The following is a 10,770-nucleotide window of genomic DNA, read 5'->3' as shown; positions in this document are numbered from 1 at the left end:
ATTTTGACATATATCTACACCTGTCAAATCATTACCACAATTGAAATAATGAGGATATCGAAGACATGCCTAAATTTTCTATGTTTTTGTAATCTCTACCTCTTTTTTATATCCTCCAATATGCTTTTGTTCACTATGCAACAGTTTGAATTTTCTAGAAATTTATATAAATGGAATCATACCATATATTTCTTTTCTTTGACTTAGTTTGCTCAGTATAGTTATTTTGAAATTAATCCACTTTGGAAGTTTCTTAATGAGTTAAACATACATCAATAGTACAACCCAGGAAATATACCTAAAAATTTGTCCAAGAGAAACAAAAACAAGTTCCCCAAAACTTGTTGTAGGGTTTGCTTTGGAATTGTTTAGAATTTTTTCAGTTCTATGGACACATGCATTGCTCAGTTGGTTAAGCATCTGACTCTTGATTTTGGATCAGGTCATGACCTCACAGTTGTGAGATAGAGTCCAAGTCAGACTCCACATTCGGCATGGAACCTGCTTGGGATTCTCTCTCTGTCTCTCCCCATCCCCTCCAAATTTTTTTTTTTTTTGCAGTTATATTCATAAAAGAAGTTGTTACTCACTTTTCTTGTAATGTTTTATCAGGTTGGGGTACTAGAGTAATGTTCAGCAAAGAAAATGAGTCTCAAAGTATTTCTGCCTATTCATTATTATTGAAAAGTTTGTGTGCGATGAACTATATTTCATTTTGTCTTTTAAATGGGTGAAGGGGAGTGTGAGATACAGGCTTCCAGTTATGGAATGAATAAGTCATGGGAATAAAAGGCACAACATAAGGAATATAGTGAATGATATTGTAATAGTGATTTATGGGGACAGATGGTAGCTACACTTGTGGTGAACACAGTATAATGTATAAATCTGTCAAATCAGTATGTTTTACATGTGAAATTAATGTAACGTGTGTCAACTAAAACAAAATTTTAAAATATGATTGATTATATTTCTTCTTTCTTTGGTAGAATTTACCAGATAAAAACATTTGGGTCAGAAACTTTATAGGCAGATTTTAACTATAAATTCTAATTATTTAATAGATTAGGAACATATAGGTTATTTCTGTGTCAGCTGTGGTGTTTTGTGTTCTCAAAATTTGTCCATTTCATCTAACTCATAGAATATATTCCTACAAAGTTATTAATAATATTTCCTTATTAACCTTTTTAATATCTACAAGAATCTCTAGGAACATCATCTCTCTCATTTCTGAAAATAATTTTTTAATAATAAGGAATTTATTTTATAATAAGGATTTTATTTATTTATTCATGAGACACACAGAGAGAGGCAGAGACATAGGCAGAGGTAGAAGAAGGCTCCTCGCAGGAAGCCCAATGTGGGACTGGATCCCAGGACCTGGGGATCACAACCTGAGCCAATGGTAGATGCTCAACCACTGAGCCACCCAGGCACATCCCATGATAATGGTAATTCTTGTTCTTTTACTGTATATCAGTCTGGTCCTACGTTTATCAATCTCATTGATCTCAAAGAACTAGGTTTTGGTTACATTGATTCTTTTGAATTTTTTTTTTCTGTTTTCTTGATCATTTATTTCTGTTTTGATCTTTATTATTTCTCTTCTCTTTATACTGGGTTTGATTTACTCTTTTTCTAAATTTTTCCTAGTAGAAGTATAGGTCATTAATTTAGGGCCATGTTTTAAATCTAATATAGGCATTTTAGTGCTATAAATTTTCCTCTAAGTACTTCTTTAGCCACATCCAAACAGTCTGGTATATATATTTTTTCATTTAGTTAAAAATAATTTATAATTTTTCATTGTATTTTTTTCTTTGACCACTGTGGCATTTAGAAATATTACTAAATTGGGGTGCCTGGATGGCTCAGTCTGTCTGACTTTTGATCTTAGCTTAGGTCTTGATCTCAGGGTCATGAATTGGGTCCCATGAGGAGAAACAAACAAACAAACAAACAAATTAAAATGTTATTAAATTTTAAAATATTCAGGGATTTTCCAGAGATATTTCTCTTATTTATGTCTAATGTAATTCCATTGTGTTCACAGAATTTTAAATTAATTGAAAGTTGCTTTATGGCAAAAATTATAGACTTGCCTATTTTTCTTGAGCTCTATCAGTACTTGATTCAAGTATTTTGAAGCTCTGTTTTTAGATACATAAATATCTAAGATGGTTATGTCTTCACCATGTAACAATCATCTTTATCATTATGATAAGCTCCATTTTATCCCTTGTAACTTTCTCTGGCCTTAAATCAACTTTACCTTACATTAACATAGCCACTCCAATTTTCTTTTGCTGAGTGGTGCATCTTCTTTTTAAACCTTAAGTTGTTTTTTTCTTTTCTATTTCATGTATTGTTATTTCTTTTTATGATATTTTAGATATGTCTTTTTCCATCTTTTACTTCTCATATATTTGTATTTTTATATTTAAAGTGTGTTTCTTGTAGGTAGCATACAGTTGGGTCATGGTTTTTATTCAACCAGACAATTGAATAAAATATATGCCCTGGGTTATATAGTCTAATTACATTCAGTATGATTACTGATATAATTAAGTTTAAATATATCATATTGCTATTTGTTTTCTTTTTGTTCCCTGCTTACTGCCCTTCTAACATCTACTTTAATCATTTTTATTATTCCTTTTAAAATTTATGGTAAAATATTCATGTCATATAATTTACCATCTTAAGTAATTTTAAGTAGAAAGTTTTATAGTATTAAGGATAGTCACATTGTCATGCAGTAATCTCCAGGACTTTCTCATCTTGTAACTCAACTAAAAAATAGGCAAAAGTCTTAGACATTTCTCAAAAAAATATCTACAAATTAACAATATACACACAAAAAGATAGTCAACATCACATTAGTTATTAGGTAATGTAAATCAAAATTATAGGGGTGCCTGGGTGGCTTAATCTGTTAAGTGTCTGCCTTTGGTTCAGGGTCATGATCCCAGGGTTCTGGGATTGAGTCCCACATTGGGCTCCCTGATCAGTGAGGAATGCTTCTCCCCATTGCTCCTTCTCTCTCTCTCATTCACTCACGTTCTCTCAAATAATATTGTAGGAAAAAATTATGAGATACCACCTCATACTCATTAGAATGACTATTATGAAAAATGAATAAACAAGTATTGATAAGGATGTGGAGAATTAGAATTTTTACATACTGCTAGTGGAAATGTAAAATGGTGTATATGCTTTGGAAAACAGGTGGTAGTTCCTCAAAAAATTAGCAATAGTATTATCAAATTATCACATAATCTAACAATTCAATTTCTAGGTAATACCTAAAAAAATTGAAATCAGGGTCTCAAACAGATATTTATATACCCACATTCATAGCAGCATTATTCACAACAGCCAGAAGAGGGAAGCAATCAAGTGTCCACTGACAGATGATAGGATAAACAAAGGTAGGATATACATACAATGGAATATTAGCCTTAAAGAGGGAAAATAAAGTTCTGGTAAACTACAACAAAAGTGTATTTAGGAGACATTATGCTGAGTAAAACAAGCCAGTCACAAAAGGGCAAATACTATCTAATTCCCTTTATATAAGATAACTAGAATCATCAAATTTATAGATACCAAAGGTAAAATGGTAGTCAGGGGTTGGGGGAGTGGGGAATGGGGAGCTATTACTTAATAAGAATGGAGTTTTATTTTGGAAAGTTGAAAAGCATTGGAGATAGTGCTGGTCATGGCAAAACAATGTAAATGTACTTAATGCCATAGAACTATACTCTTAAAAATGATTAAAATGGTAAACTTTATGCTATTAATATTTTACCACAATAATAAATAAGATTTAAAATTTCTTAGAAAAGAAATGGGCAATGGATAGGAACAGATAAATCCCCGAAGAATTATAAATATCGAATATGCATATAAAATTATGCTGTTTTACTAATGAAAGATATGCAAATTTTAAAAGCAACTTTAAGACCAAATTTATATATCATAAAATAAAATATTTAGTGATTTTATTGTATTTAGAGGATGTGAAACCACTACCACTACCCAGTTTTAGAACATTTTTATCATTCCAAAAAGAAAATCTATACCAATTCAGTCACTCACTGTTCCCTCTACCCCCAGTTCCCAACTGCTAATCTACTTCTCGTCTTTGTTGATTTGCCTATTTTATACAAATGGAACAAGACAATGTGTGATCTTTTGTATCTGGCTTCTTTCACTTAGCATAATGTTACCAAAGTTCATCTATATTATAATATGTATTGGAATATACTCCTTTTTAAGGCTCAATAATATGCATTGTATGGATAGACCACATTTCATTCATCCATTCATTAGTTGATGGACATTGAGTTGCTTCTACTTTTTTGCTACTACTACTACTATTACCATAAGCATTTGTGTAGAAGTTTTTTTGTGGATATTTATTTTCATTTTTCTTGGATAAATATCTAGGAATGGAATTATTGGGTCATAGAATATCTCTATGTATAATCATTTGGGAAACTGACAGACTGTTTTCCAAAGTGGCATTTTATATTTTCCCCATTGGGGTTTTGATTTCTGCATATCCTCTTCAACACCTATTATCTGACTTTTGACTCTTGTTTTCTTAGTGGGTCTAAAGTAGTTTTCCACTGTAGTAATTTCTATTTCCCTAGTGACAAAAGATGTTAAGCATCTTTTCATAAATCACTGCACTTCTACAGTTTGAGAATCACTATTCTTATCCTTGATTCTCTACTTGACTTTTGGAAACTTCAACCTGTCCAAAGAAATTTCTTTGGTCATTGAAAACTTGACCTCAGAGGCATGAGACTAATTCCCATGTACTGAAATGGTGAGGATTTCAGGCTCAAGAGCATTGTCAAGAGATGGCTGATTTCTAGAAGCCAAATGAAAACTTCAAGTTGATAAGCACATAGGCCAAATGGAATGCATGGAAGATCTTATTCCAACTGCTTTGTTTCACCATTGGATACTCACTTGCTCAGTAACCTCCCAACTTGTTTGTTGGAACTTTGGGCTTTTTCTCTTTTGGACTAAGGCTACCTCTCCCCTTGGAGCTGCCATAACACAGGGACATAGGACAGTATGCCTTCAGTTCCTCAAGCCATTTAGTCAATGGAGCTCTTCCAAGATGGCAAAATTACTCACTGTTACATAATATGAAATTCTTCTAAGGAAAAAAGACTAGAAAACATGTATTGTAGAGCAGAATGACAACCCTAATAAGATCCTCTAGGGTTTTGATTTTGCTGATGTGTGTGTGAGGATGATGCCAGTATTTGAGAAGTTCTCCACTGTACCATATTCAATCCAGTGCACATTATTTAATGGATACTATTTACTTCTTTGCTTAAAGCTGAGCCAAGATGTTTTTGGATCCCTAGGGCATCTTGACTAAATGGTAGATTGGCTGTGACTATTTTTCAAAACAGCAGGTCAAGACCCATTAGAGGGCTGTGAAATCAGTTTAGTAGGTCATGACTTAATCCATTTTTTTTAAGGAAATAGAATAGAATAAAAAGATATCATGTTATACTGCATGCAATAAAGATAATAATTATTTTTAAAGACATTTCAGCAGCGTGCTTATTTCAGCAGTTTGTATTCAAGTATCATTATGTATTTCTTATTGTGGGTAATAGTTAAAAGCTTTTGAAAGCTGCTATTCTGTCTTTACCATGATCACATTTTAACGCAAAACAGATTGTCCTTATGACAAACTAGATGCCTACACAGTGATTGACAGGGGTATGTAGGAAGCCCTAAATAAAAATTTACTCTCCCAGAGTTTTATACTGAATTAAATTCCTAGCCCAACCAAAATCAAAATCCATGGGATAATGAATAGTTAATATGTCAGGTAGAACTGTGGGGTGGTTTCCTTTCTTTACTATCTGATACAAATTGAAATCAAGAGAGACAATCATATACTCTACAAAATTACCTAGTCTTAGATAAGGGACTTGGGAAAAGCAACATCATACCCTGTCACTTTAACAGGATCCAGAATAGATTTTTTTAGACCTCTGAAGTAATTACCAAGATTATCTAGGTCATCATGCCATACTAATAAAGTTGAGTGACCCTTTCAAAATGATACAACTTATGGAAGAATATGAAATAAAACCAACTCCTGATTGACTCCAAATTGATGTTCTTTCTACTATGCTCTCCTGCCCTAGTTGGTGGCTGTCTGATACAAACAGCCTTTATTGTAGAGTAGATATCTAGGAAGAACCAGGGAAAGGGAGGAGACATATAGAGCAGGGAAATAAAATTCCACTAAAGAAAATTTAAATAATTTGACAATTTTATTAGGACTCAGATGAAAAACTTGCTCTTTAGTTACCATATCCTGGGGGGGAAATCTTGAGATTATCATACCTGGGATAGGAAGTACGTAATAGAGAATACTGCCAGACTCTTCTTAGACCTGAGAAACTGAGGTCTAAGAGAATTGACTTGATGAGGGTCACACAGCAGCCTGGATGGAGAAGGACTTTAATCCCAGTGATCTAATCCCCAGTGTATGGATTTTTTTTCATGGTATCATGCTTTTTCTTCTCCATAATGACAAATGAAAAACAATAACAAAATGCCCCAAACCTGTGAGAGGCCAAAGGAGACCTGAAAGTATTGATAGGAGCTCCTCTTGAAAAAATCAGCAACTGCTAAAGATAACTGGCTTTATAAATGTTTGCTCTAAAGCAATGCAAATGTTCTCAGAAGGATAAATCATTTCCCATTTCTTAAACTTTATTTCACAACCACTCCTTACCTCCTAACGTGAGGTAGGTAGCATTTGCATGCTGTGCAAAGCAAATGCATGGATTTTGGTACAAAAGCGGTTTATGAACTTTGGATAACTTCCTCCTATAGTGACATTTTACTTTTGAATTCCTGGATATCCATCTCCTTCTGTTAGAAAAAAAAATGGTCTCCAGAGGTTGGCTGGGCTTAGAAGAGTCCTTCTGGGAAATATTAGTCCCAGATGGCACAAGTGTTCAATACTGGTGGTAAATGTTATTACTAGTTGTTTCAATAGGTGAAAAGGATAAAAATGCTTGAGTTTTGCAAACTAGACTTCTTAGCATCTCTTTTAGTGGATGACTTCATATACTATAATAACTTTTATGCCTGATGACTCCACACTCAGATTGGAGATCATGATAATCTACCCTGCTTTAATGGTTTTGTAGAGCCTGTCAAACAGAACTCCTGGCAAGCAGAAACTTAATGACTACACTTAATGGAGACATTATTGATGAAAATGCAGGAATATCTCCTGAACAGTAAGTCAAACGTATGCAATGTTATATGTTTCCAGAAGATTGAGAATTAGGTTTACAGCAAGATAAAAATGAAGTTTGTAGAATTACAGAGACTTGTATTCAAATCTTAGCTCTGCCATTTTCCTAAGAATACAGATTCTTAGAAAAAGTACAAAAGTACTTTTGTAAGCACAAAGGTAACTTACCTAGCTCCCCCAATTATAAAATATGGATACTAGAGCCCTCTTTCATTTTATTTAAATATTTGGAATAGGTAATATATGCTCTTGATACAAAATATATGAAGCCAAAAAAGAATATTCATGACATAAATTTTACTTCCCTCCACTGTCCCATAGCCACTTAATACGTCCTCCTGGCATAACCATTAACTAATTCATGAGTTCCTTTTTGGACATATTGTATGCATTTACAAATGCACATGTCTACACAACACATATTTTTAAGTTGTATTTGAATACCTAGCTTTTGTGTTGTCATTAGGCACAGAGGTAAAGTTTATAAAGCATCTACCTCATGGTTATAGTATTAGAGGATTCTTGAAAGTACTTTCCAGAATCACTTATAAAATATAAGGTTTATTGGTGCTCAAACTCAAGGAGCAGTAACTGGGAGGAAGCCATCACCCACTGAGGAGGAAGAACATAGACATATCACTCAGCTGACACACTGCATGGTACTGATGATGCTAACCATCTGTTCCTTTTCCTATCACTGCCAGAGTATCATAAATTATCTTTTGCAACAATCAAATTCTACCCAGCCTTCGTGGTGGAAGGAACACCTTAGACCAGATAAAGTTGGGGACAGAAAACTGGTTCAAATTATTTCTATTAAAGGAAATAGTTGCGAAGGAAGTTTGGGTGGAAGTTTCAGATGGAAATTGGAAATTCTGCTTAAGATTAACATTAAGTGAAGTTTAATAACTCCAACGTCTTTGAATTCAACTTATTAAAAATCTCAAGAGATGCACAGACAAGGATATGGCCTTAAAACTATTGCACTTTTGAATTGGAAGGTCTTTCTGTATAGATGGCATTATTGTTTCTAATTCTTACCTTTCCTTACATTTGCACCCTGTGACATGTGGTTTTTCTAGAGGTAGAATGTATTTCACCACCTCCATGACTATGGTTTTAGTTATACAACATGCTCCAGCCAAAAGAATGTCATTGAAAGGGGCAATGAGTACAGTTTTGAGCTCAGGTCTTAACAGGTATGTATTCAATGTTTCTATTTGCTCCTCTGGGCTTGTTACCACCATCATGAGAGGACAATGCTCCTGGATAACTTAGTAGTCCAGGAAGGGTAAAAGTCACATGGAGCATCAGAACTGGATCCTAGTGAGGAGATAAGCCATGATTAGATCTGTTGAGCCCCAGCCAATCTGAAATTAAAAAATGAGAATGTATGATGGCGTTTTCATTGAGTGAACTTTGATATGGCTTATTACACAGCATTATCATATCTATAGCTGACATATAAACCCTCATGGATCATTACCTTCCAAGGGGAAGGAACTTTTCTATGTTTCAGCTTAGTACAGTAACAGAAACATAATATGCACTAATAATTTGTTGCATTGTATTGATCCTAATCAATATCATCTTATTTTCAGATAAGAACTACACCCTCCTGAGTTTAGAGAGGCCAAAATTTTGCATAATATGATTCAACTAAGGGGAAGGAATTGTAGAATTGGATTTTCCTCTTTATCAAGTTAGGGACAATGACCATAAAGCAGGGTTTCTCAATCTTGTCACTACTGATATTTTGGGTTATCTTTAATCGCCACCCCACTTGTAAAACCAAAAATGTCTGTAGACATTGCCAAATGATCCATGAAGAGTAAAACTGTCCACCAGTTGAGAACCAATGAATAATCACCACTTATGACTATAAAATTTTAAACTGTTTTTTTTTACAGTGAGCTACATAATGCTTAAAAGAATGCAAACTAAAACATAAAGCTAAATGATACTTCACTTATACAAATTTTATCACATGTATTCAAGAAACTGGAAGTGAAAATCATTAATCAACTAACATCCAACATATAATTCAAATTAATAATCTTAATCAGCCACATGCTAGAGCATAAGAAAGTTCTTTGCAGTTAAAACGCTTTTATAAAGCAAAAGTCTAGAAGGCGGTTCTTAAGAATCCATTTTGACCTCCCAATTTTCTGATCCTTTTTATCTTTTTTTTATTACAACTCAAAGAATCTGCAGGGCCAACAGAGAGTGAGAAATTTCTTTTTCTTTGTCAAGTTTTTCCTGACTCTCGACCAAGATTTGTAAGTTTTCTTGGCTCTTTCATCATTAGGGGATATCTGATCATGTGGCTTCCATAAAGCATGGGAGCAGCACTTATCTTAACACACAAACTAACTCACTGGTTCATCACATACATTTCTTATCCCTTCAACTACTGATATCCTTATTTTAAGAGTTCTTTCCTACCTTGGGTGCCTATTAACTCCTTCACAGGGCTTCTATCATGCACAGATGCTTAGCCTCACCCTAGACCATTTAAATCTGAGTCTCTAGCAATAAACACTGGTATTTTTTAAAATCCTTATGAAATTTCGGTGTGCATCCAGGATTGAGAACTACTATTCTAAAACATATGTTATATGATGTCACATTTGTGCTCAGAATCACCCACCATATCAAGATCACTACCCAAAGTTCTTACCACAGTCTGAGGGTTCTATATGAGAGTTCTATATGAGCCCCTCTCTCTCTGACCTAATCTCCAACTTCTATCCCTTAGCCACACTAGCTTCCTAGCTCTTCCTCACACTTGAAGTAACACCCTTATCTCAGGAACTATGGCCTTGATGGTTCCTCCTCTTGGGACATACTAGTTCACATAGTTCATAACTTGACTTTGTTCAGGTGTCTCTTTGAGTTTCACTTCCACAGAGATGCATTCCCTGACCTCCCTGTAGAAAAGAGCACCTCATTACTCTCTCTGTTTCAAGCTTACTGTATTTTTTAAACACTAATGTGATTTAGATGTGCCTATATTTTTGCTCAAAAGCTTTCTTCACATAAAGGCAGGGACTGGTCACGTTTTGGTTCAGTTTAACATGCTCAGCATCTATATCAGTGCCCAGAACCTAAAGGTTCTCAAAAAGTATTTGCTGAAATATTAACAAACAAGAATCACAAAATATATTCACATTTACCCTATTTTAGGCACTGAATTAGGTGCTTCATCACACTATGACCTCATATCATCCTCAGGGTAATTCTTGTTATCTTTAATTCATAATTAAGAAATTTGAAAATAAAAAAATTCAAGAAAATAACCAAGATTAAACAGATATTAAGTTCCAGGGCCATGATTAGAATTCAGAATTTTTTCACTCTCAAATTCATTTTTTCTCCCAACACTGACTGACAGTAGCCCAGTCAGATGATGACAGTGTGTGCTAATATGAACAGTCCCTTCCCCGGAGTCC

General features: G+C 34.1%; 1 long non-coding RNA gene across 1 annotated transcript; it reads right to left on the bottom strand.

Moving 5' to 3' along the window:
• Window positions 1–8,503: 8,503 nt before the first annotated feature.
• LOC140611275 (uncharacterized) lies at window positions 8,504–9,934 on the bottom strand. Its single transcript, XR_012012555.1, has 2 exons — window positions 9,764–9,934; window positions 8,504–8,688 (listed from the first exon to the last, which is right to left on the bottom strand). It is a non-coding gene; the product is annotated as an uncharacterized lncRNA (long non-coding RNA).
• Window positions 9,935–10,770: the final 836 nt, after the last annotated feature.

Source organism: Canis lupus, chromosome 19, assembly GCF_048164855.1.
Source record: "Canis lupus baileyi chromosome 19, mCanLup2.hap1, whole genome shotgun sequence".
Taxonomy (NCBI): Eukaryota; Metazoa; Chordata; class Mammalia; order Carnivora; family Canidae; genus Canis; species Canis lupus.
Note: the sequence above shows the minus strand (reverse complement) of the source record. Positions and strands in the feature narration are given on the sequence as shown.